Source organism: Monodelphis domestica, chromosome 1 (assembly GCF_027887165.1).
Source record: "Monodelphis domestica isolate mMonDom1 chromosome 1, mMonDom1.pri, whole genome shotgun sequence".
Classification (NCBI taxonomy): domain Eukaryota; kingdom Metazoa; phylum Chordata; class Mammalia; order Didelphimorphia; family Didelphidae; genus Monodelphis; species Monodelphis domestica.
Window position 1 is genome coordinate 202889079 of NC_077227.1, and position 23898 is coordinate 202912976.

A 23898-nucleotide genomic window follows, 5' to 3' on the forward strand; every position below is an offset into this window, starting at 1 on the left:
TAATATAAATCACATAATGTAGAAATATATAGAATATATAATATGTTCAGAAAAATGTAAATATATAATATAATAGATTAATACACACAGCAATTTAAGAAGATATTCTACTATAGTGAAAAGGTAACTATCATCTATCTTAGTAGAGGCAGTACCTACTGACAAAATTTCAAATTTCTAAAATTATGGGCAAAGCACTTAGTGGGATCATATGGTTTTGAGATGTAAGGGAACCTAAGCACCCATCTAATTTGAGAGCAGCTGGGTGGCTCAGTGGATTGAGAGCTAGATCTAGAGATGGAGGTCTTGGGTTCAAATATGGCCTCAGACACTTCCCAGCTATGTGACCCTGGGTAAATTACTTAATCCCCATTGTCCAGCCTTTAGTGTTCTTCTGCCTTAGAACCAATATACAGTATTTATTCTAAAATGGAAGGTAAAGGTTTAAAAAATGTCCATCTACTCCAACCTCTTCCTTTTACAGTTGAGAAAACTGAGATCTAGGAAGATTAAATGGGTGGTTAATGGCAGAGCTGAGATTTGAACCAAGATTCCCGAACTCCCAACTCTTCAATCTCTCCGTTGTACCAAGCTTCCTCCCTAAATATTTCTCTCATTGAAAGCAATGACAAGTGGTATATAAATAGTCTAAATGTATAGGTTCTTGAACCTATAGACCAGGAGTCAAAGAATAAAAATTTATGCAGAAAGGAAAGAGAATCAAGAAAATAAGAAAAAATATTTTTTTAGAAAAGAGCCCAGGGGGCAGCTGGGTAGCTCAGTGGATTGAGAGCCAGACCTAGAGATGGAAGGTTCAACTCTGAACCTCAGACACTTCCCAGCTGTGTGACCCAGGGCAAATCACTTAACCCCCATTGCCTAGCCCTCACTGCTCTTCTGCCTTAGAACCAATACCCAGTATTGATTCCAAGATGGAAGGTAAGGGTTTAAAAAAGGGGACATGTAGGTGGTTCAGTAGATAGAGTCCCAGGTCTAGAGACATGAGGTCCTAAGTTTAAATCTGACCTCAGATATTTCCCAGCTATGTGAGCCTGGGCAAGTCACTTAATTCCCATTGCCTAGCCCTTGCCATTCAGTTATCAGTTATCAATTCTAAGACAGATACTAAGATAGAAGGGAAGGATTTAAGTAAAAGGGGATCTGAAAAGGCTTCTTGCAGAAGGAGAGATTTCAGCTGAGACTTCAAAGAAGCCAGGAGATGGAGATGAGGAGGGAGAGGATTCCAGACATGGGCGACGGCCAGTGAAAATCCTTGGATTTAAAAGATATGAGAAACTAGTGTCGCCGGGTCTACACTGGACAGTTGAAGAATAAGGGGCAAGAAGACTGAAAAGGTAAAAAGAGTCCAGCTGACGAAGGTCTTTGAAAGCCAAATGGAGGTTATAGGGAGCCAGCCACAAGAGTTTATTGAATGGGGTGGGGAAGATTAAACAGATGGAAGATGGACAGGAATGGAGGACAGGAATGAGAAGAAACTTGAGGCAGGAAGACCAATCAGCAGGTTATTGCACTATCCAAGGCACGAAGTGTCTGAAACAGAGTGGTAGTGTCAGAGGAGAGAAGGAGGTATATACAAGAGATAGTAGACAAGTGGAAGTGACAAGACTTAACAATTGATTGGAAATGTGGAATACGAGTGAAGGGTTGAGAATGGTATCTGGGTTGCAAGCCTGGGTGATGAAGAAGATGGTCAATGGTAACAACAATAAGGTTCGCATAGCACTCTAAATACATCATCACAACTGCTTTATGCACCATGTAGAAATAGAATTCCTTTTGGCAAGCACAGATTAGTGTCTGTGAGTATAACATAGTTGGGTACATTCAGACCTGGTGGAATGGGCAGGCCCAAAGAGTAGCCAATGTAGGTAATGGTTCAATATCAGTTTTGGTTCAATATCAATGGTTCAGATGAATTGATCAATGGATCAATACCACTTTGGGAGGATGTCACCAAAGGAGCTCCCAGAGGATCTGCTTGACATTTTTATTCTTGACTTGGGTAAAGACATGTTAAATTAATAGACAACACAAAGCTGAGGAATAACTAATATGTTGGATGACAAAGTCGGTATCCAAAAAAGATCTTGATGGAACATTGGGTTAAATCTTCAATATTCTGTGATCTTGTTATGGAAATGTCCTTCAGCAATGGAGATAGAAATGGATTCATACAAGATCTGAATGTGGTTCTTGTCTCCATCCTCCCAGAACTTTGACAAAAACAGCCCACTCAACATCATGAGGCTAGGGAACTTCTTCAGGTTCTCAGGGCCACAACAAATTCATTGTACAGTTAGCTGTGTAACCAACTCACCTTTTGTGATCATACATTTCTTCAATGATTATCCTTTACATTGCTTCTACCATGTGGTTCTTTTTTCCTACCATTGTGAGGCCTGCTCACACCCACCATGAATTCAATATGATGAAATTTAATAAGAAGAAATCCCATATTTGAGTTTTAAAAAATCAACTTCACAAGTGTGAAATGGAAGATGTAACTTGATAGTGATGTTACTTGGCAGCCATCCCCCACAAAAAAGACCACATTATATTAGGCTAAATTAATTCTTTATTAATATTATTTATATAGCAAATATCAAATATAATTTATATACTATAATATTACCATTACACATTATATTAATATAATAATGTTATATATTGACGATATCATATATGCTGTTGATTATTAATAATATATAATATTTTCATTCAACTAATATTACTATTATGTTATAAATAATTTATATTATACAGTTAAAATGATATATTATTACTTACCAAAGAGAAAAAAGATTTATATAGATAGGAAGAAAAGGGAATTAATAAGTTGAGTAAAACTCTTAAAAGTAGGGGAAAGAGGGTCACATGGGAGGAAAGAGTAGAGCTGGGTTCAAAGAGAAGTGAGCCTGGGAATGGGTTGTCTTGCAGTATTTTAAGCAAAAATAACTGAAGAGACAGGGTTCTGACTTTAAAGAAGAATAGGAAACCCAAAATCCTAATTCAGAAAACAAAGGCAGACCAAGATTGCCTTTTAAAGTTACTCCTTCCTAGTGAGGAAGTGTGATATATATATTATAGACTTTTAATTAAAATAACTTAATGGATAATATTTTCAAGGAGGTGATCATCTAACATTCTGGCTTGATCAGACTAATGTAATAAGAATTGCAATCTTCCTTTTCTTATTACACTAACTACAACTGAAGCATTTTTTCCAGTTCTAGGGTCCTATTTTAGAGTGGGCATGGATAAGATGGAAGGGATCAAAGAAAGGTTTTCCCTTAAAATAACTGGAGATATTTAGTCTGAGGAAGAGAGAAGTTAGAGGAAACCTGATAGATGTCTTCAAGTGTTTGAAACAGACCACCATGGAAGAGAGGGACTTATTAGACTTATTCTACTTGACTGAGAGGACAGAACTAAGATCGATGAGGAGAAGATTTAGGTTTCATGTCAATTGAATCTTGCTAACAGCTTAGAGATTTCCCAAAATGGAATGAGCTATCTGGGGGAAGTAGTGAGTTTCTCTTCTCAAGAGGTCTTCAGGCAAGGGTGACCACTTGTCAAATATATTGTAGTAGAGATTCTTGTCCAAGTCTAGGATTCTCTCTCTTCTCACTGACTCTTTCTGAATTCCCTATCTCAGTTTAGATCAATAACCTCAAGTGGCTCGTGATCACCTCTCAGTTTCAGAACAAAATCTGTTTGGTGGTGTTCAGAGTGCTTGGTGGCCAGAATCTGTAACTTTGCCTCCCCCACCCCCAGCCTTTCCAGTCTTCTTACCCATTTCCCTTCCTACCTTACACGTGCATTCCTTATTCCAGTGACACTGATCTCCTTGTTCTTTGAATTAGATATTCCAGGTTCCAGGCATTTTCACCCATTATCCCCATTGGTAGAACGTTCTCCATCTTCATCTCCATCTCCTGGCTTCTTTTAAGTCTCAGCTAAAATCCCACTTTCTATAGAAAGTTTTTCCCATTTCCATTTAATTCTAGTGCCTTCTTTCTGATGCTTGTTTTTAATTTATCTTTTATTTTATTTAATTACATTTGCACAAAATATATAATTATATATTTATTAATTTATATAAGTAGAGAAATCATCTATTTAACTTATAATGTGTTTGTCATTATTTACATGTTGTTTCTCCATTAGACTGTGAACTCCTGGAGAGCACAGAGTGCCTTCTTGCCTTTGTATGCCCAGTTCTAGTGCCTGGCACAGTAGGTACTTAATAAATGTTATTGACTGATTGAGATATGAGCTAGAGTAGATGATTTCTTCGATCCCTTCCAGGCCAGCCATATATGATTTTAATTGTTCAGTAAGGCAGAAAGTCCATATTTTTTCCAACTGCATGTAAAAAAGTTTTTACCATTTGTTTTAATTGTGTTTACCATTTGTTTTTTAATTGCGAGGGGAAACAATTTGATATAGGTTATATATGTGCAGTTATGCAAAACACAGTTTTTTAATATTTGATTTTGAGAAAGTAGTTTTAAGCAGCTGAACACTTTCCCAGGAAGGGATCCTGGAGGAAGTGGGCTTTTAGATACACATTGTATCAGGAGGAAGCTAAATGGATGATCAAGGACTATTCCTGGCAGGAAAATTCTTTTGCTTGAAGAGAAGGAAAGGAAGGTCCTTTCAAGATTAGAGGAATCATTTCCCATTTCTAGACACTGAAAAGGACCACAGAGACCAACTAGAAGATTAGAGGAATCATTTCCCATTTCTAGACACTGAAAAGGACCACAGAGACCAACTAGTCCAAACCTTTTGCTTAAAAAAATACCCTTACTTTCTGTCCTAGTAACAACTCTAAGACAGAAGGACAGAGGCTAGGCATTGAGGGTTAAATGACTTGTCCAGGATCACACAACTAGGAAGTGTCTGAGGTCACATTTGAACCCAGGACCTCACATCTCCAGTCCTGGCTCTCTGTCCACTAAACCACCTAGCTAGCCTTTAGCACTCTTTTATTTGTGGCACCCTGTTTCAAAAAGGGTCCAGGCAAGTGTAACAAGTTCAGGCCTTAGAGTGGGTACCCCTCACCTCCCTCTTGCCCCACAACCCCCTGGCATTAGGGACCCAACAGTAGATAGGGTGCTGACTAAGCTCATCTTGTAGAAGGAAAAGGACTGAGGCAGTTAGTGTAGGCCAGCGGAGCACACCCCTAGAAACACTACTTGTTGGTTTTTTTTTTTAATCTTATTTAATTTTTCACCCAATTACATCTAAAAACAGTTCCCAGCATTTTTCAAAGAATTCTGAATGTCGAATTCTCATCCTTTCCACCCTATCCCTCTGCTAAAGATAGTAAGCAATATCACATAGATTCTACAGGGAAACACTGCTTTGGACACTCATTCAGCCAAACAAACATTTCCTTGTGCTTGTGCTGCCCACATGAAGCTTACACTTTAATCTGGGTAGGTGACTTACAGTAAACATGGTACAGGGGCAAAGGATATCGCCATGTTGTTAAGTGTGGGGAGAGAAGGGCCCCTTTGAGCATCAGAGACCAGGAAGAGCCTCCCGGAGGATGCAGCACCAGCTCTGGACCAAAGGAAGAGAAGGCAGTTGCCCTGGAAACATCCAGGGTCCTCTGGCAGCAAAGAGGTAATTAACACATCCAGCCCTAAGACTATGCAGAGATGTCTCTTTCATGATGGAGTCTAGGCCTGGTGTAGGGAAACCCCTCAAAGACTAGATACTCCTTCCTACAGTCCTCTGACAATGTCACCACCCTGGCACAGGCACTTCATCACCTTACACTTGGACTGCTGCTCTCCCTGGTTCAAGTCCACTCAGCTGTCAAAATGATCTTTCTTGGTTCTGACCCATTACTCTTCCTTTTTCATAAATATCAGTGGCTCTCTATTACCACCAAGATCAAATATAAAAATCTTCTGCTTGGCTCTTAAATCCCTTTATCAGTTGGGTCTTTCTACCTTTCTGGTTTTTTTGGACTTTTTTTTAAAACCCTTATCTTCTGTCTTAGAATCAAGACTTAAGTATCAGTTCCAAGGGAGAACAGTAATGACTATGCAGTTGGGGTTAAGTTGCCCAGGGTCACACAACAAGGGAATATCTGTATATATTTTATATATTATATTTAACATAACATAATATATGTTATATATTTAATATCATATATTTTATATATCATATATATTTTGAGTTGCATCATTGGCTTTAATTTAAACAACCATTACAGGGTTTTTTTCCATTTTACAAAATGTTTTTGGTTAAGATAATGAAAAGGAATATTTGAACCCAGGACCTCTCATCTTTAGACCTGGCTTTCTATCTACTAAACCACTTGGTTGCCCCCATTTCTAGTCTTTTGACAATTTACTCAATCTGCCACCTTTACCCTTAAATCCAGTGCCACTGACTTCCTTGCTTCAAATAAAAACACTCTATCTCTTTCCATATTTTCACAAACTCCTCCATGCCTGGAATGCTCTCCCTCTTCATCTCCATCTCCTGGCTTCCTTTGAGTCTCAGTTAAAGTCAAACCAACAAGAAGCCTTTCTTCAGTCCTCCTTAATCTTCATGCCTTCTCTTTGGGATTATCTTTAATTTATACTCTCTATAGTTTGTTTGTATGTAATTGTTTGGACACTGTGTCTCCTGTGAGCCTGAATTCTTTGAGAGCAGGGATTCCCTCTCCCTCCTCCTTATATTCTTGGCTCTTAGCTCAGGCATACAGTAATAGCTTCATACTTGCTAATTGACTGACTGACTACTGGCCCTTTTGATTTGGGGGCTTCTTCCAGAGATTTTATTTAATTTGGAGATTTTAGTATCTTCTCCCATAGGCACTTTCCCCCCATTTTTATTATTGTATTATATTGTATCCCTAGTTCCTAACAGAGAACCTGCATTTAGTGGCCATTATTAATATCTTATATTAAAACTACATATTGTGTACTAATAAATGCTTGCCTCACCAACTCATTGATTAGTTCTCTCTAAGCTTGAAGCATTGTTTTAAATACATGAGAGGCAGCCCACAGAGAAAAGGGGATGGTTCACCCAAATAGTTACACTAGGATTATGAGGAAATTCAGGGATTTTGACTCAGCCTAGGTGGATGAATGAATGGAAAAGCATTATTTTCGATGTGCAAAGCACTGGGGTAACAAATACAAAAGCTATTAATGAGATAGCCCCAAGCAATGTGCAAAGCTGCAGAGACCAGGCTTCTAGGGATTTATAGACTTTCCTGCTAAATCTGACATCAGAACCACCTTGCCACCTAAGGCCAGTCTTTGAGCACAGTCAGTCTATTAAGGTTGGTAACCCTTTACCGCAGGGAAATCCCAGCCCCAAACTCAATCTGATGATTGATCCATTAAATAGGAACTTAAATTTTTTTTTTCTTTCCTGTAGCTGGTTCTCTCTCCAGGATGATGGAACCCAGACACTGAGAGAGTCTTCTAGGAGGACTAGTGAGGGAAATTCATATGAGAACAGGATATCTAAGGTCTAAAAACCCATTTCCCCCCATTCAACCACTTCTTTTCTTATCCTAGGTGCATTCATTTTGTTTGTGCAAAAGCTTTTCAGTTTTGTGTAATCACAGTAATCTATGTTATCTTCTGCATTTTAATTGCCTCTGACCCTTGCTTAAAACTATATCTTGGGACAGCTAGGTGGCTCAGTGGATAGAGACAGTCCTGGGTTCAAATTTGGATTCAGATACTTCCTAGCTGTGTGACCCTGGACAAGTTACATAATACCAGTTGTCTGGCCCTTACTGCTCTTCTAAGCCTTGGCACGAACACTTAGTATCAATTCTAAGACAAAAGGTAAGGATTTAAATATACATATATATATATACATATATATATATATGTATATATATATATCCTATCCAAAGTTTTAAAGAGGATGTAATCTACTTAACGTCTTATTTTTTTAAATAGTATTATTTTTAACATTAAGGTCAGGTATCCATTTAGAATGTGCTATGGAATATGGTATAAGGAATAGTCTAAGCCTAATTTCTGCCAGACTGCTTTTCATTTTACCAACAGATTTTTTCAATCAAATAAGTTCTTTCTAAGTAATTTATGTTTTCTGGTTTATCAAACATTGAGTTATTGAGTTCCATTGTTTTTTATTCTCCCTTGTCTAGCCTATTCCATTGATCTGCCTCTCTGTTTTTTAACCAGTACCAGATGGTTTTGATGACTACAGCTTTATTATATAGTTCAAGGTCTGGAAGTGCTATTTCCCCTCATTCCCTACCTCTTTTCATCATTTTCCTTGTTATTAAGGTTATTTTATTTTTCCAAATAACTTTTATTATCATTTTATTGAGTTCTGTAAAATATCCCTTTGATTATTTGATGGTATAGCATTAAGACTGTAAATTAACTTTTGTAGTATTGTCACTTTTATAGTATTGGCACAGCCCAGCCATGGGCACTGAATAATCCTCTAGCTATTTAAATAGTTTTTTTTTTAAATTTCCTTAAGGAGGACTCTGTCATTGAAACTATACAAGTATTTTCTATACTCTGATAAATTGATTCCCAGACACTTTATGCATTTGTAGTTGTTTGGAATGAGATTCCTCTTTCCATTTTTTGAATTTTTGTCTTGAATTTTGTCATTGTTATATGGAATTTACAGAAATTCTGTTTATTTTCAAGGGTTTTTTTTTGTTCTTGCAATTTTACTAAAGCAACTGTCTCAGCTTGCTGATTCTCAAGGATTTTCTAACTAAACCATCATTTCAGAAGCAAAAAGAGATAGTTTTATCTCTTCTTTACCTATCTTTATACCTTTAGTTTGTTTGTCTTTTATTATTATTGCTAGCATTTCCAGAACTATATAAAACTAGGATAGAGAGTAGTCATCCTTGCTTTTAGTTTTGTATTTATTGGGAAAGGTATCAAATTTATCTTAGAAGAATGGTTATAGTCTATTAGGCAAGATTTTATTTTAAAATTTTTAATCTATATTCATTAATGATATTGGTCTGAAGTTCTCCTACTTTGGTACTTCCCTGGCTTAGGACTATATTTGTCTCAAAAAAGGTATCTGGTAGGGTCCTTTCTTTCTCAGTTTTTTAAAACCCTTACCTTTCATGTTAGAATAAATACTGTGTATTGTTCCAAGGCAGAGGAGTCATAAGGGCTAAGGCAATAGGGGTTAAGTGACTTGCCCAGGGTCACACAGCTAGGAAGTATCTGAGACCATATTTGAACCTAGGACCTCCTGCCTCTAGGTCTGGCTCTCAATACAATAAACCAATCGGCTGCCCCCCTGTCTTTTGTATTTATTTTAGGTTTGTTTATTTGTTAGATTTCTCATTTTTAAATGAACAGTCAGTTCACCAGTCCTATCTTTTTTCTATTTTGTTCATGTTTGTAGGGAGAGGCTTTTTAAAAAAACCCTTACCTTTCATATTGCAATCAACACTAAGTATTGGTGCCAAGGCAAAGGAGCAATAAGGACAAGGCAATGGGAAGGAGTTAAGTTACTTGCCCAGGGTCACACAGTTAGAACACATCTAAGGCCAGATTTGAACCCAGGAACTCCTGTCTCTGGGCCTGACTCTCTGTCCACTGTTCATGTATGTTTACAGTGATGGATGGTTTTCCTCCCGAGGACTTCTCTAGCTGCATCCCAGATATTTTGCTACATCATTTCATCATGATTGTATCCATTCCCACAATTAATTGTTTCTATGATTTGTTCTTTGACCCACTCATTGCTTAGGATTTCATTGTTGTCTCCATTTGGGTCTGTCTTGACCTTCTTTTCCATCATGGTCCAATCCAGGCCTATTAGTCACTATTTTTTAAACCCTTTTCTTCCATCTCAGAATCAACACTAAGTATGGGTTCCAAGGCAAAAGAGGGTTAAGTGACTTGGCTAGTTAGTGTCTGAGGCCATCTTTGAATTCCTCCATGCCCAGGGTGGGCCACCCAGCTGCCTCAGTATGGGAACATTTTTTTTAATTTTTATTTAGTCAATTTAGAACATTATTCCTTGGTCACAAGAATCATATTCTATCCCTCCCTCCCCCACCCTACCCTTCCCATAGCCCACGAGCAATTCCACTGGGTATTACATGTGTCCTTGATTAGAACCTATTTCCATGTTGTTGGTGTTTGCATCAGGATGTTCATTTAGAGTCTACCTCCCCAGCCATATCCCCTCAACCCATGTATTCAAGCAGTTGTTTTTCTTCTGTGTTTCTACTTGTGTGGGAACATTCTAATTGGAACATCCATCAGATAAAGTCTTTGCTGCTTTTCCAAAGAGCTCCTCAGGCCTGGAGTGTTTGCTAGAACCTCACCTTCCCCAGATCTAGGTTTCATTCTACCTGTTCTGGACTCCAGAGAATGGCACAGAGCTGGAGAGGTTACTCCCTTTTTATGGGTTTTCTTACTCTTCTGCAGGTCTCCTCTCCCGCTTTCCTTGCCTACCAACACTGAATGTATTTCTAGAGAATGCTTTGAAACACTATAGTCACCAAATGCCTTGGTTTTGTCCATCAGGAGTTTGAACTCAGCAAGTGGATCCTTCTGCTTCAGACTGTGAATCTATTGGAAAGAAGCAATGCATTTATTTTCAGAGGTGCTGGCAACTAATTGACCTTGTTGGCTTAAATGGGTTTTTAAACACTCATCAGAACAATCCAGTATCCAAGCAATTCTTTAATAGCTGTGGGAAGGGTAAATAAATCCACTCCCAAGTTACTTATATCTAATCAATTGATTGATCAGCAGAAATTTATTACAGGCTTACAATATGCCAGGCACTATACTAAGCACTGTGCAGCAAATATGAAAGTGAGATTCCCTGACCTCAAGGAGCTTACATTCAGCCATTAGGATTTAAATGCAGGATATATACAAAATAAATACTCAGGGATTCGGGTGGAAAGGAACTAAGAGTTGGAGGAATCAGAAAAAGGCCTCTGAAAAAGGTAGCACTTAGGGGTCAGTTAGGTGATTCAGTGGATGGAGACCCAGGCCAAGAGACCAGAAGTCCTGAGTTCAAATTGGATTTCAGACACTTCCTAGCTGGGTAGCCTTGGGCAAATCACTTAACTCCAATTGCCTATTCCTTACCACTCTCTACCTTGGAACCAATACACTTGATTTTTGATTGTATTGATTATTATTGATTGTCATTTATTATATTGATTATAATACAGTAGGTAAGGGTTTAAAAAAATGTAGCACTTGAGCTGAGTCTCGAAGGGACTAAGGTATTCCAGGAGGTAAGGTTGAAGGGGGAATGCATTCTAGGAGTAGGGTATATCTTATGCAAAAATCAAGAGGTGTTTCTAAGGAATGGCAAAACACATTGGCTGACTGGGAGGGGTATGAATCATCAGCCTAGAAGCATAGGTTGAAGCCAGATCATAAAGGAAGGCCTTTAAATACCAAGCAAAAGAATTTGTATTTTATCCTAACGATCAAATAGGAGAGCCAATGAGTAGAAAAAGGACCTGGTCAGACCTGAATGGAGCATCCATTGGGCAGCTCTCTGAGGATGGATTAGACATTGGACATGGAGGCCAATTAGGAGGCTGTTGGGTGATGCCAAGAAAAAGGTCAGAAGTACCTGGACTTGGGTGGTTGTATTAGTGGAAAGAAAGGAACAAATGTGATACAGGCTGCAAACGTGGAATCTTCAAGACGTGGCAACTAATTGGATATGGGAAGATAAATGAGAATGGAGAGTAGAGAATGAGTGGTATCTTTTGAACCTGGAGGAATGGAAGAATGGTGATTCTCCAGTATACCAAGATAAGCTAAGGTTTGGGAAAAGATGTGATGAGAAGGGGGTTAGATTCCAAGTTCTAGTGGGGCATAGTAGTTCCTGGAGTGTTGAATATGGGAATCAGGAAGACCTGGGTTCATATTCTTCCTCAGATACTAGCTGGGTGCCCATGGACAAGTCTTGGCCTCAATATCTTCATAAATAAAATTTATGGAGTCAGATTCAGCGACCACCAAGGTGCTTTCCAGCTCTATGTCAGAGTTGAACTGATTGATGAAAAAAATTAAGATTTTGAAGGGGGAAAAAGGAAAGTCAAAGCAAATATGATGACCTGGAAAAGCATCAAGTAGGGTAGAGTGATTGAAGTTTGTGGTTAGGAGAAAGAAAAGATTTAGGAGGGATAAGGCACAACTATGTACAAATAAGATATATGCAGGTAAAGTGGAGATAATCACAGAGCCTAGAAGGCACTAGCATTAAAGGAGGTCAGCATTACAGAAGGTAGGATTTTACTTGATGCTTGAAGGAAGTTGGGCAAGCCAGAAGGTACAAAGGAGGAGAAAGAGAATTCCAGGCTTGAGGACCAATAAAAATGCCCTGAATCAGGAGGAGTGAATATTGACAACTGATTACCGAGTACCTGGGAAAGGGTAAAATGTAGCAGTACTGGAAAGGTGAGAAGGGACCAAGATATTAAGGCCTTTAAAATCCAAATGGAGGGGGCAGCTGGGTAGCTCAGTGGATTGAGAGCCTGGCCCAGAGATGGGCGGTCCTGGGTTCAAATTTGACCTAAGACACTTCCTATCTGTGTGGCCCTGGGCAAATCACTTAGCCCCCATTGCCTAGCCCTTGCTGCTCTTCTGCCTTGGAACCAATACACATTACTGATTCTAAGATGGAAGGTAAGGGTTTTAAAAAATCCAAATGAAGTGTTTGATCCTGGAGGTAAAAGGGAGCCACTAGAATTTACTGATGAGAGAGGGTGACATAGTTAAGGCCTGACCTTTAAGAAGATCACTGATAGCTGAAAGGAGATGGCCTGAAGCAGGAAGAGACTTGAAGCAAAGCCCAAATAATAGCCTATTGCAATAGTCCAGATACCAGGCTGGTGGCAGCATCAGAGAAGGGAGTGCAGAATATGAAATATGTTTTCAAGGTAGAAATTATCTATGGGGGGAGGGTGTGTGAGAGAGAATAAGGATTTCAGAATTATTCCTAGGTTACTAACCTGAGTGACAGAGTATGGGTGGTCTTAATAAAAATAAGGAAGTTTGGAAGAAAGGAAGTTTTTTTTTGGGGGGGGGGAATGAGTTCAGTTTGGGATATATCCAGATTAAGATGGCCAATAGGGAGTTGTGGATGAAAGACTGGAGGTCATCAGAGAGGTTAGGGGTAATAAATATAGATAGAACACAGACAGACACAGACAGAGAGATAAGCAGGTGGTTGGTAGGTAAATAGGGAGACAAACATACAGACAGATTGATAGATAGATAGGTAGGTAGGTAGATGGAGAGATGGATGGATGGATGGATACATAGATTGGTATTGAGAGAGAGGGAGAGACAGAAAGACAGACAGATTGAAAGGTAGGTAGATAGATAGATGGAGAGATGGATGGATGGATGGATGGATGGATGGATGGATGGATGGATGGAGAGAGAAACAGGCAAATAGATTGATAGGTAGGTAGGTAAGTGGATGGAGAGATAGAGATGGGATGAATGGATGGATGGATGGATGATGGGTAGAGAGAGAGAGAAAAAGACAGTCATAGTCAGATAGATAGATAGGGAAGGAGGGAGGAACACAAATAGATAGATGATAAATAAAAATAATTAGTTGATAAATAGATGCCTTTCATTCATTCACTCTCATTCATTCATAAGTGTTTGCTGAATTTAATGATCAGATCTGGTCTTGGAGCCAGAGTTGACACCACTGCCTTTCTCTTCTTTCCTGGCTAACCCACGAGGCTCTCCCATCTCTCAGAGAGAAGGGACCCTGACCCCAATGCAGACACTTTTAGCAAGTAAAGAACCAAGCCCAGGAACTCTGCAGCTGGGTTGACTGACGTTCTCTAGACAGGCCCTCTTAAAGGGGCAGGGGCCTGCCGTGGGTCCGATTGCACAGTAATAAAAAGGGAATTATCCAAGCAGATGGAAAGAAAGAGGGGGAGTGATCCAAACAAGGGAGGGAAAGTGAGGAGGGAACAAATGGCATCTGTTTGAATCATTTGGTCTCAGTCGCTTTTGTGGCAGGCAGAGCCCCCGTGGGTTTCTGCCCACCGAGGCCAGCGGCCACAGCCTGGCCCCCCTCCCCCTCAGCCCTTCCTCCCCCAGCCCACCTCTGGTCGCCCTGGGAAGGTGGTGGGGACGGCAGATCCCCGAGTCAGGCAAGGCTGCCCCTGCCTTGGTGCTGGCTGTGGCGTGACGGGAGGGAGCCTGCAGGGAGAACAGGAACATGAGGCCTTGAGGCGGAGGCTGTGGGCAGAAGGCCAAGGGGAGGGTTGGGGAAATAGGAACAAATCAGCACTGAGTGATGGGGAGAGGGCTCAGGAGTGCTGCTGAACTTGAGAGGAGAAGAAAAGCCACAGGAAGAAGCTAAATGGGGCCAGGGGAGGGGGTGGGGTTGGTTTGTGGCAGAGGCACTGGGAGCGAGGAGAGGAGGAATGGAGGAAATAGCAGAGAGAGCCACGAGCCAGAGAGACCACCGGCTCTGGGGCAGGGGAGGCTGCTGGGGGCGGGGGGCGGGGGGGGGGGGTGCAGAGAGAGATGTGACTGAATGGAGGCATCCAGAGACATGGGAAGGGAAGTCCACCATCTGAGAGCAGCTCTAGGAAGGGCCTTATTGAGGAAGGTGGCACCAGAGGGAAGGAACGGAGCCAGTGGGATGAATGGAGGGAATTCCCAAGTGGAGAACTGCTTCTTACTATCAAGTAGCTTCCCATGGGGAAGAATGAAAGGGGTCTGTGTTTATTCAAAAGGGAAACCATCCAGAGCTGGCATGAGTGGAGGCGGCCGTGGGGTACTGGCCAGAGCCCTGGATCTCATCCGATTATAGGGTGGGGGGCTAGACAGGCCTTCAAGGCTGCCTTCTTCGTTTTACAAAGGAGGACCTGGAGATCGAGAAAGATTCGATGATTTACCCAAGGTGATAAAGACAAGAACTCAAATCTCATAGCATATAGATTACTATAGATAGACCTAGAAGTGTCAGACTTTGGTCCACCTCCCTGAGCCTCAGCTTATCTTTAAAATAGGGGAATTGGTATACATGAAATATCCCTTTCATCTCTAAATCTCACCATTCCTATGGTTCTCAAAGCAAGCTATTTCCTTCTCTGTCTCTGACTGAAATTAGGGATGCAGCCCAAGATGGCTTAAAAAAGAAAAGGAAAGCAAATGAAGAAGGTTAGAAGACATCTGGGTGGAGGCAGCTGGGTGGCTCAGTGGATTGAAAGCCAGGCCTGGAGATGAGTGGTCCTGGGTTCAAATATGGCTAGCTGTGTGACCCTGGGCAAGTCACTTAAGCCTCATTGCCTAGACCTTACTTCTCCTAAATTGGAACCAAGTATTGGGTTTTAAATATATATATGTACATATATATAACTTTTATTTTAATAACAAGTTTCCATACAAGTTTTCCAAAGTTAAAAGATCAAAATTGTCTCCTTTCCTTCTTCCCTCTGCCTCCCATAGTTGTTGGCAAGCAATTCAATCTGGGTGATATGTGTATTATCACACAAAACATATTTATTTCCATATTATTCATTTTTGTAAGCTTGTAATCTTATAAAATCAGAACCCCAAAACATAAACCCAAATAAACAATTGAAAAAGTGTATGTTTTTTCATCTGCATTCCTATTCCAACAGTTCTTTCTCTGGAGGTGGAAAGCATTCTTTGTCCTAAATCCCTCAGAATTATCCAAATTATCCATTTGTTATAGCAAAGTCTATCACAGTTGATTGTCCCACAATATTGCTGTTACTATGTATAATGTCCTCTTGATTCTGCTTATTTCACTCTGCATCAGTTCACGTAGGTCTTTCCAGCTTTCAGAAATCATCTTGGTCATCACTCCTCATAGCACAATAGTATATCATCATCATCATATACCACAATTTGTTCAGCCATTCCCCAACTGGGGAGCATCCCTTTAGTTTCCAATCCTTTGCCACCACAAAAAGAGCAGCTATAAATATTTTTGTACAGACAGGTTTCCCATTTTTCCAAGTCTCGTTTTATTTGTTGTTCTTATTATTTGTTAGTGTTGATTTTAAGAGGTAAGGGTTAAAAAAAGAGGAAGAAGACATTTGGGTTCTTCTTAGAGTCCTGCTATTCACTTGCTGTATAACCCTGAACAAGTCATTTAGTTGTCAGGGGTGGAGAGATCTGAAGTCTGGAAGACCTGAGTTCAAATGTGACCTTAGATATCTTAGCTGAGTGACACTGAGTAAATCACTTATCTTCTACCTGCCTCAGTTTCCTCATTTGCAAAATAGGTTGTTGTAAGGATAAAATGAGATATTTGCAAAGGGCTTCACAATCCTTAAAAGCACTGTTTAGTGCTAGCTATTGTTTTTCTGGGGCTCAATTTCCTCATATTCCAAAGGGAAACAGTAGTCATCTACCCTAACTACCTCTTACCATTGTGAAGGAACATCAATCACCAAGCATTTAGCCAGTGCTCCCTGTGGACCAGGTACAGTGTTTAGCAATGGTCTGGCCAAAGGGAGTTTCCGTTCAATAGGAGGACCCAACGAATATAAAGTAGAACAAACACTGACCACAGAAACTTGCAGCCAGATACTTGAGGGAAGTCTTAAAGAAAGCTGGATATTATGAGCTGGAGGTCAGAAGGGAGAACATTTCCAGCTAGGACAATAGTCACTGAAAACGGGCAAGATGAGAGTGCCTTTGGATAGGAACTAAAGTGTAGAATAGAGGAGACTAAGGTGTAAGAAGACTGGAAAGGTAGGAGCTACAAGGTTATAAAGGGCTTTAAAAGCCAGAGAGGAATTTATCCTTTATCCTTAAGGTAATAGGGAGCCATCGGAGCTTATTGAGGAGAGGAGTGACATGGTCACATTACAGAATCATTTTGACAACTGAGTGGAGGATGGATGGGATTGAATGCAACCTTGAGGCAAGGAGACCAATCCAGAGTCCATTGCAATAGTTGAGGCTAGAGGTGATTCTGAAACTGCCCCAGGGCAGTGTATAGAGAAAAGGATCTATGAAAGAAATGTTCTGAATATGGAAGCTACAGGAATCTTTTTGGCAACAGATTGGAAATATGGGCTAGAAAGAGCTGTAGATGATATCAAGGCTGGAAGGATGGTAGTGCCCTTGGAAATTCTTAGTGAGTTTGGAAAAAGGAGGGCTTGGAGGGAAAACAGTAAGTTCTATTTTGTACATATGGATATGTTGAATTTAATGTGCCTATGGAACATCTCCTTCATAAAGTCCAAGAGGCAGTTGGTGATGCAAGACCAGAGGGAAATTAGGGCTAGATCTATGAATCATTCGCATGGAGATGATAATATAACTCACAGGAGCTGAGGAGATTACCTACCAACTGCCAGATGAGAGAATGTAGAGAGAAGGGGACTCAGGACAGAACCTTGGAGGATACTCACTGTTAATCAATTGACAAGCATTCATTAAGGGCCATTATGAGCCAAGTCCCATGTTAAGTGGTAGGGTTAAAAAAAGAAACTAGTAAAACAATCCCTGCCTTCAAGGGACTTCCTCCATTCTGTTGGGGGAGACAACATGTGCAGGTATATAAAAATAGGTTAAAGGGGGAAGCTAAGTGGCTCAGTGGAGAGAGCCAAGTCCAGATAGGGGTTCAAATCTGACCTCAGACACTTCCTAGATGGGTGACCCTGGGCAAGTCGCTTACCCTCCATTGCCCAGTCTTTACAGCTCTTCTTCTTTGGAACCAATACACAGCAATGATTCTTAAAAAATAGATTAAACGTAGTTACAAGGTGATTGGAGGGAGAAGGGCACTAACAGCTCATGGGATCATAAAAGGACTGGTATAAAAGGTATTGCTAGACTTCAGCCTTAAAAAAGACTAGGGATTCTAAAAGATGGAGGTGAGGATGGAATTTCTTCAAGGCATAGGGGTGATACAAAGACTTAGCGATGGGAAATAATGCCTTGTGTGAAGAACAGGAATGAGGTCATTTTGACTGGATTATATGGAACTTGAAGGGGAGTAATCTATAATAAAGCTGGGTAATAATTATAATAATATAATAAGGTAGGTTGGAGCCAAGTTGTAAAGGATTTTAAATTCTAAGCAGAGAAGCTCATTGTTTATCCTAAAGGTAATAGGGGAGTCCCTGGAGTTTATTGAGAAGGGAAGTGATGAGGTGAGGTATATAAAAATGTTGTAAAAAAATTAAAAACTAGCTATGTAAGAAATAATTATTATTGTTGGCATTCTCTCTATAATTTAGTCCATTCCTTGTGGAATACCATTAGGGAGGAGAGGTGAATGGGGGTCTCGGGAAAGCCTGATCCTGAACTTGATCAAAGGACTCGATCCATTTGAATACAACCAAAATCTAGCAAAACTCTAGAAATCGCTACAATTCGTTCTTCCATCCCAGATTGCTTCTTGATTCTTGGGCTGATCGCAGGGAAAGGGATTCGGCTTCCTCACCTCTGCTCAGGAGAGAAGGATGCCTTCTCCTCCCCACTGTCTCCCCACCCCCACCTCTCCTACATCTATATACCCAAAGGAAATCAGCCTGGAGGAGGAGGAGGAGGAGGAGGAGGAGGAGGAGGAGGAGGAGGAAGAGGAAGGAGAGGGAGGAGGAGAAGGAGGAGGACTAAGGCTGATGCAGCATAGTGAGGGAAGGGACCATTTCCATCTGTTAGGCAGTGTACCCCAGCAGGCAATTAAAGTGGAACAATCCTGATGGTGATCAGAGTGCCAACAGGAAATAGCTGTTACAGCCTGTTCTTCCATTAGTAACACTCCGTGTTCCCGTAATAAATGATACCTATATATGGATAGCCCTTGGTGGCTCAGAGGCAACGGGGGAGAATGGATACTAGTGCGTCTCTTGGAACCACAGAGATTGGGGTTCAAATCTTGCTTCTGGCACCGACAGCCCCCGAAACCCCGGGCAAATCACATTCCTTCCCCGAGGCTCCGGCGGGGCTTTAGTAAGCCTTGTTCCGGGGGAAAGACTCCGAGTGCAGTCCCAGGACCCGCGGCCGGCCGCGGTCATTCTAGCCCCGACACTCCCTAGCGCCCAGGTGAGCTCGCGAGGCAGCTCTGGGAAATGGGAACGACATGGCCGCTGACAGGTCCGCGCTCTCCCGAGTCTGATAGAGGTTGTAGTGACTTTCCTTTGAGGGTCCGTATCGCATTGGATCTACCCCGGACCCTGACAGGTTGGAAGGGAGCGGGTTAGGGCTTCTTATCCTCCTTTAAACGAGGCTTAAAGAGACTCTCTGGCCCCCCAAGTCGTTAGGCCAGGTCATTCCAGTAAGCAATAACCCTAAGCCTCCCCTCCCCCCTGCTTCCCAGGCCAGCGAGCCTTCCACTAGGACCACACGGTCCTGATGCTGGGGAAAGGGGAGAGCAAGGTTGCTGATGTCCACAGCAGCCTGGATGACTTGATTGGAAGGGCTCTGCGTGGAAAGGCTGCAGGTTTCCAACTCTGCTTCTTTCTCCCTTTTTAAAAATGAATTAATTTGGGGGTAGCTGGGTAGCTCCGTGGGTTGAGAACCAGGTGTAGAGATGGGAGGTCCTGGGTTCAAATGTGGCCTCAGACACTTTCAGGGCAAGTCACTTGACCCCCATTGCCTAACCCTGACCGCTCTTCTGCCTTGGAACCAATACCCAGTACTGATTCGAAAATGGAAGGTAATTGTTCAAAAACAAACAAACAATTAATTTGTTTGTTAAGTACATCAGAAATTCCCAGGTATCTTCCTCCCTCCTTGCACTACTGAAGGCATCTCTTGACCAAAAAAAGAAAAAAAAAGCCCTGTATTTATTAACTCCATGTTTCTATTTTTCAGTTCTTTCTCTAGAGGTGGACATTCGAAGATTGGTCTTTTTTATGTTTTATCATTATTTTATTTTAATAAGAAATTTCCACATAAGTTTTTCCAACATTATATGATTCATGCTGTCTCCCTCCCTTCTTTCTTCCTTCCCCTCTCTGGGAGTTGACCAGCAATTCAGTCTCACAGATTATTCTTTAAACATTAGTCTGGTAGCTCCATATAATGTTTTCTTGGTTCTGTTTGTTTCACTTTTCATAATTTCATGAAGATCTTTCTATATTGTCCCCCCCACCCCCAAGCCCTTACCTTCTGTCTTAGAAGCAATACTGTGTATTGACTCCAAAGCAGAATAGCAGTAAGGGCTAGGCAATGGGGGTTAAGTGACTTGTCCAGGGTCACACAGCTGGGAAGTGTCTGAGGCCAGATTTGAACCCAGGATCCTGTCTCTAGGCCTGGCTCTCAGTCCACTAAGCCACCCAGCTACCCTCCTTTCCATGTTGTTGTTGTTTTTAATTAATCTGTTCATCATTTCTTATAGCACAGTAATATTCCATTACAATCATATGCCACAACCTGTTAAATCATTCTCCAGTGAATGGTTGTCCACTCAGTTTCCAATCCTTTGCCACCACAAAGGGAGTTGCTAATTTTTTTTTCCAGAATATGGAGGTTTTTTCTGTTTTCCCCTGCTCTCCTTAGGAACCAGACCAGACAGTGGTGTTACTGGGAGTAAGAGTCCCAGCTCCATTTCCTACACTTTCTCCTTCCAAATCTTCTCCAATGACCTGTCCTTAATGCCTGAAATTCATGCAATATAGTTTCATATGTGTGGGTTCAGGTTTTGTCCCTTTAAGATTCAAATGTCCCCAGGAGGGAACTGGCCTTTAAGCTGTTAGTCATTTACACAATAATTTGGTATTAGTCATTTGCACCATAGCGTGAATTAGTTCACCAGCCCCATTGGGACTTCACAACTAGCTGAGAACAGGTCTTGCCAAGGCAGCTCGAATATGCACCTTTAAACGAGTATTTTAATCCAATACCTTTAAGCCCTCCTCCAGCCTCCCAAGTCATCTTGCCTCTGAAAGTCCACATGCCATCCAGATATAACAAACCTCTTGTTTCCATCCTCTAATTCTGAGCTCTATTTCTTTTCCGTCTGGTTGCATACTGGATCCTCCTGGTCAGAACCGGACTAGGCGGCTCCCCGCCTGCTTGGGTCCCTGCCTCGGGGGACCCCCGGGCCCTTTCGAAATCATGTCCAGGAGTAGGCATGCAGATGGAAACATGGTTTATCACTGGTTTATTTGGGTTTGTGTTCCAGGATTTGGGTTTTATAAGATTATTAATTTACAAAAATGAATAATAATTGTTTTGCATAATACAGGTTAAAACCCAGAAAATAAATTAGAGAAATAATTTTTTTCTAAATCATGTCCAAGGGTGACACACTATGGGATCTTTGCTTCTGTGCAAAGATTAAGGGGGAGTTGGGGGAGGGGTGAGACAAAAGCAAAAAGGGGTGGGGGTGAGGGCTGGCTATAGCCACCTGCTGCCCCACCCCAAGAGCAGGTGAAGCTAGGCACAGCTAATTAGTGTGTATGATAATGGGGTAGATTTTAGAATCCTATGGCTCCAGGCAAAACAGATCCAGGAGGAAGGAGTTAATGGAAAACAAAGAAAGCAGTGGAGCAATAGTGTTGCTGAGTGAGTTCAAAGGAGAATATTCTCCAGGTAAGAGAATGGAGAATTAAAGAGGAGCATCGAGGTCCCCGAGAATTGTGAACCGAGACTGGAGACAGGAGGTCCTGGGTTCAAATATGTTCTCAGACACTTCCCAAATGTGTGACTCTGGTCAAGTCACTTAACCCCCATTGCCTAGCCCTTACCTCTCTTCTGCCTTGGAACTAATACACAGTATCGATATTAAAATGGAAGGTAAGAGTTTAGAAGAGACAGACAGACAGACAAATGGGGTGGGAGGGGGAGAAGGAGAGGAAGAGGAAGAAAGAGGGAGGGGGAGAGGAGAAAGAGAGAGGGAGAAAGAGACAGAAGGAAAGAGAAGAGAGAGGGAAAGAAAGAGGGAGAGGAGAAAGAGACAGAAGGAAAGAGAGAGGAGAGAGGGAAAGAAAGAGAGAAGGAGAGGAGAGAGGGAGAGAGAGAGAGGAGAAAGAGAGGGAGAGAAAAGGAAAGAGGTAAAAGGAGAGAGACAAGAGAGGGAGGGAGAGAGAAAGAGAAAGAAAGGGAGAGAGAGAAGGAGAAAGAGAGGGGGAGAGAGAAGGAGAGAGAGGGAGGGAGAAAAAGAGGAAGAGGGAGACACAGAGAGAATTAAAGGGGAGCTTCCTCAATTCTATTTAGTTCTGGAAACATTTATAGATTGCCTGCTGTGTGCAGAACACTGGACTGCTATTGGTACAGGGTGGGGAAGATTCTGTTCAAGTAAGACAGGGACAGCTGACTTAGCATGAAGAACTAAGGCTGACCTGCAAGCAAGGGTGTGTGAGTAAATGTTTAACAACCACCTTTCTGGGCTGGGTGGAGAGTGAATGGGATGGGGGAGGGGAAGCAGGGCTAATCAGTATCGTTAAGTGTTTTCTCTCCCCTTTTCTTAAGTCTGCCCAGCCAATAAAATACATTAAGCTCAAATTTTGTAACCTTTGCTGATTTCCAAGGTATGAATAAACTGAAAATTCAGCTGGCATGCTGGAAGCCTTGGGTTCTACTCTGAGCTCTGGCATCAGCAGGAATTTTTGCACCTGGAGAAAGTACACTCACAAACTGCCCTGGGGGGCAAATACATAGCTGGAAACAGAAGTGGTCTACACTACACACAGTTGAGGAAGAGGTATCGGTGGGAGAAGGCTCAAACCAATGGTGGCTCTCCTTTTTCTTGCTAAAGGACTACAAAAGAAGTCTGTGCCTTCTGAATTCAGGACCCTGAGGCAAAGTCCTGCCTACTCTACCTAGTTCTACTTGTAGCTAACTAACCAGTATCATTATAGACAGGTCTCCTCACTCCTCTTGGCCTTAGTTTCTTCGCCTGCAAAACTGCGGGAACTAGATCCTAAGGACTCTTTCCATTTTGCAATTTTATGATGTTACAATTAATTTTCCTTCATCATTATGAAACAACTTGCCTTGTAACGCCTCCATCGTGTTCTACCGGCATTTAACCCCCAGATTAAAATAGTTATTCTCAGATTTCCTTTTTTTCCTTTTAAATAAGATTTTATTATTAAAATTTATTTATTTATTATTTAAATTTTTTTAAATAAATAAAAAAATGTTACGTTCTGTCCTGGTAACAACTCTAGCACTGAAGGACAAGGGCCAGACAAACAAAGTTAAGTGACTTGCCTAGGATCACACAGCTAGGAAGTGTCTGAGGTCTTCTGGATTCCAGGCCTGGTTCTCTCTCCACTGTGCCCCCTAACAACCCCCATTTTTAGATCTTTAAGGTGACATAAACTTTACAAAATGAAATTTATTGGGGTGGAAGAGAGGTGGGAAATCTGTTGGCTGCTATTCTTCTGGTGGCATTAATATTCAATTCCAAAATGGTAACAAGCCACCTGAATTGAGTGCTGAAAATACCATAAACTCCATGTTGAATAAGTGTGGTCTTTATCCTTTCTTTCCTTTGTGTTAGGACTGGATGTGGTCTTTTCAAAGAATAATCTGTGGATAGCATATTTGTATCATCGGCATTTTTTTCTTCTTTTGTAGCATGTGTAAGGTAGGGTGACACTTTACAGCAGTTTCATTTCAAAAGCCTCCCTGAGATAGAGATAGTAGTTTAATTAAATTATAACCACAAAATAATTCCAGTGGAGGAACAGTGAGGACTTGCAGAGAGGAGCGTTTTTAACTGAATGCTTACAACAATAAGCATACTTGAACTCGTCCAACCCAACTCTTCTATTCTATGAGAATTCACACCAGTTACGGATAAATCACGATGTGTATAATTTGCTTGACTGATTGATTGGGAGACAACTCAAAGTCGTATCTCTAATTTCATCAAACATTAGTGTGTCATATCTTGAATTGGTCATTCAAGGAA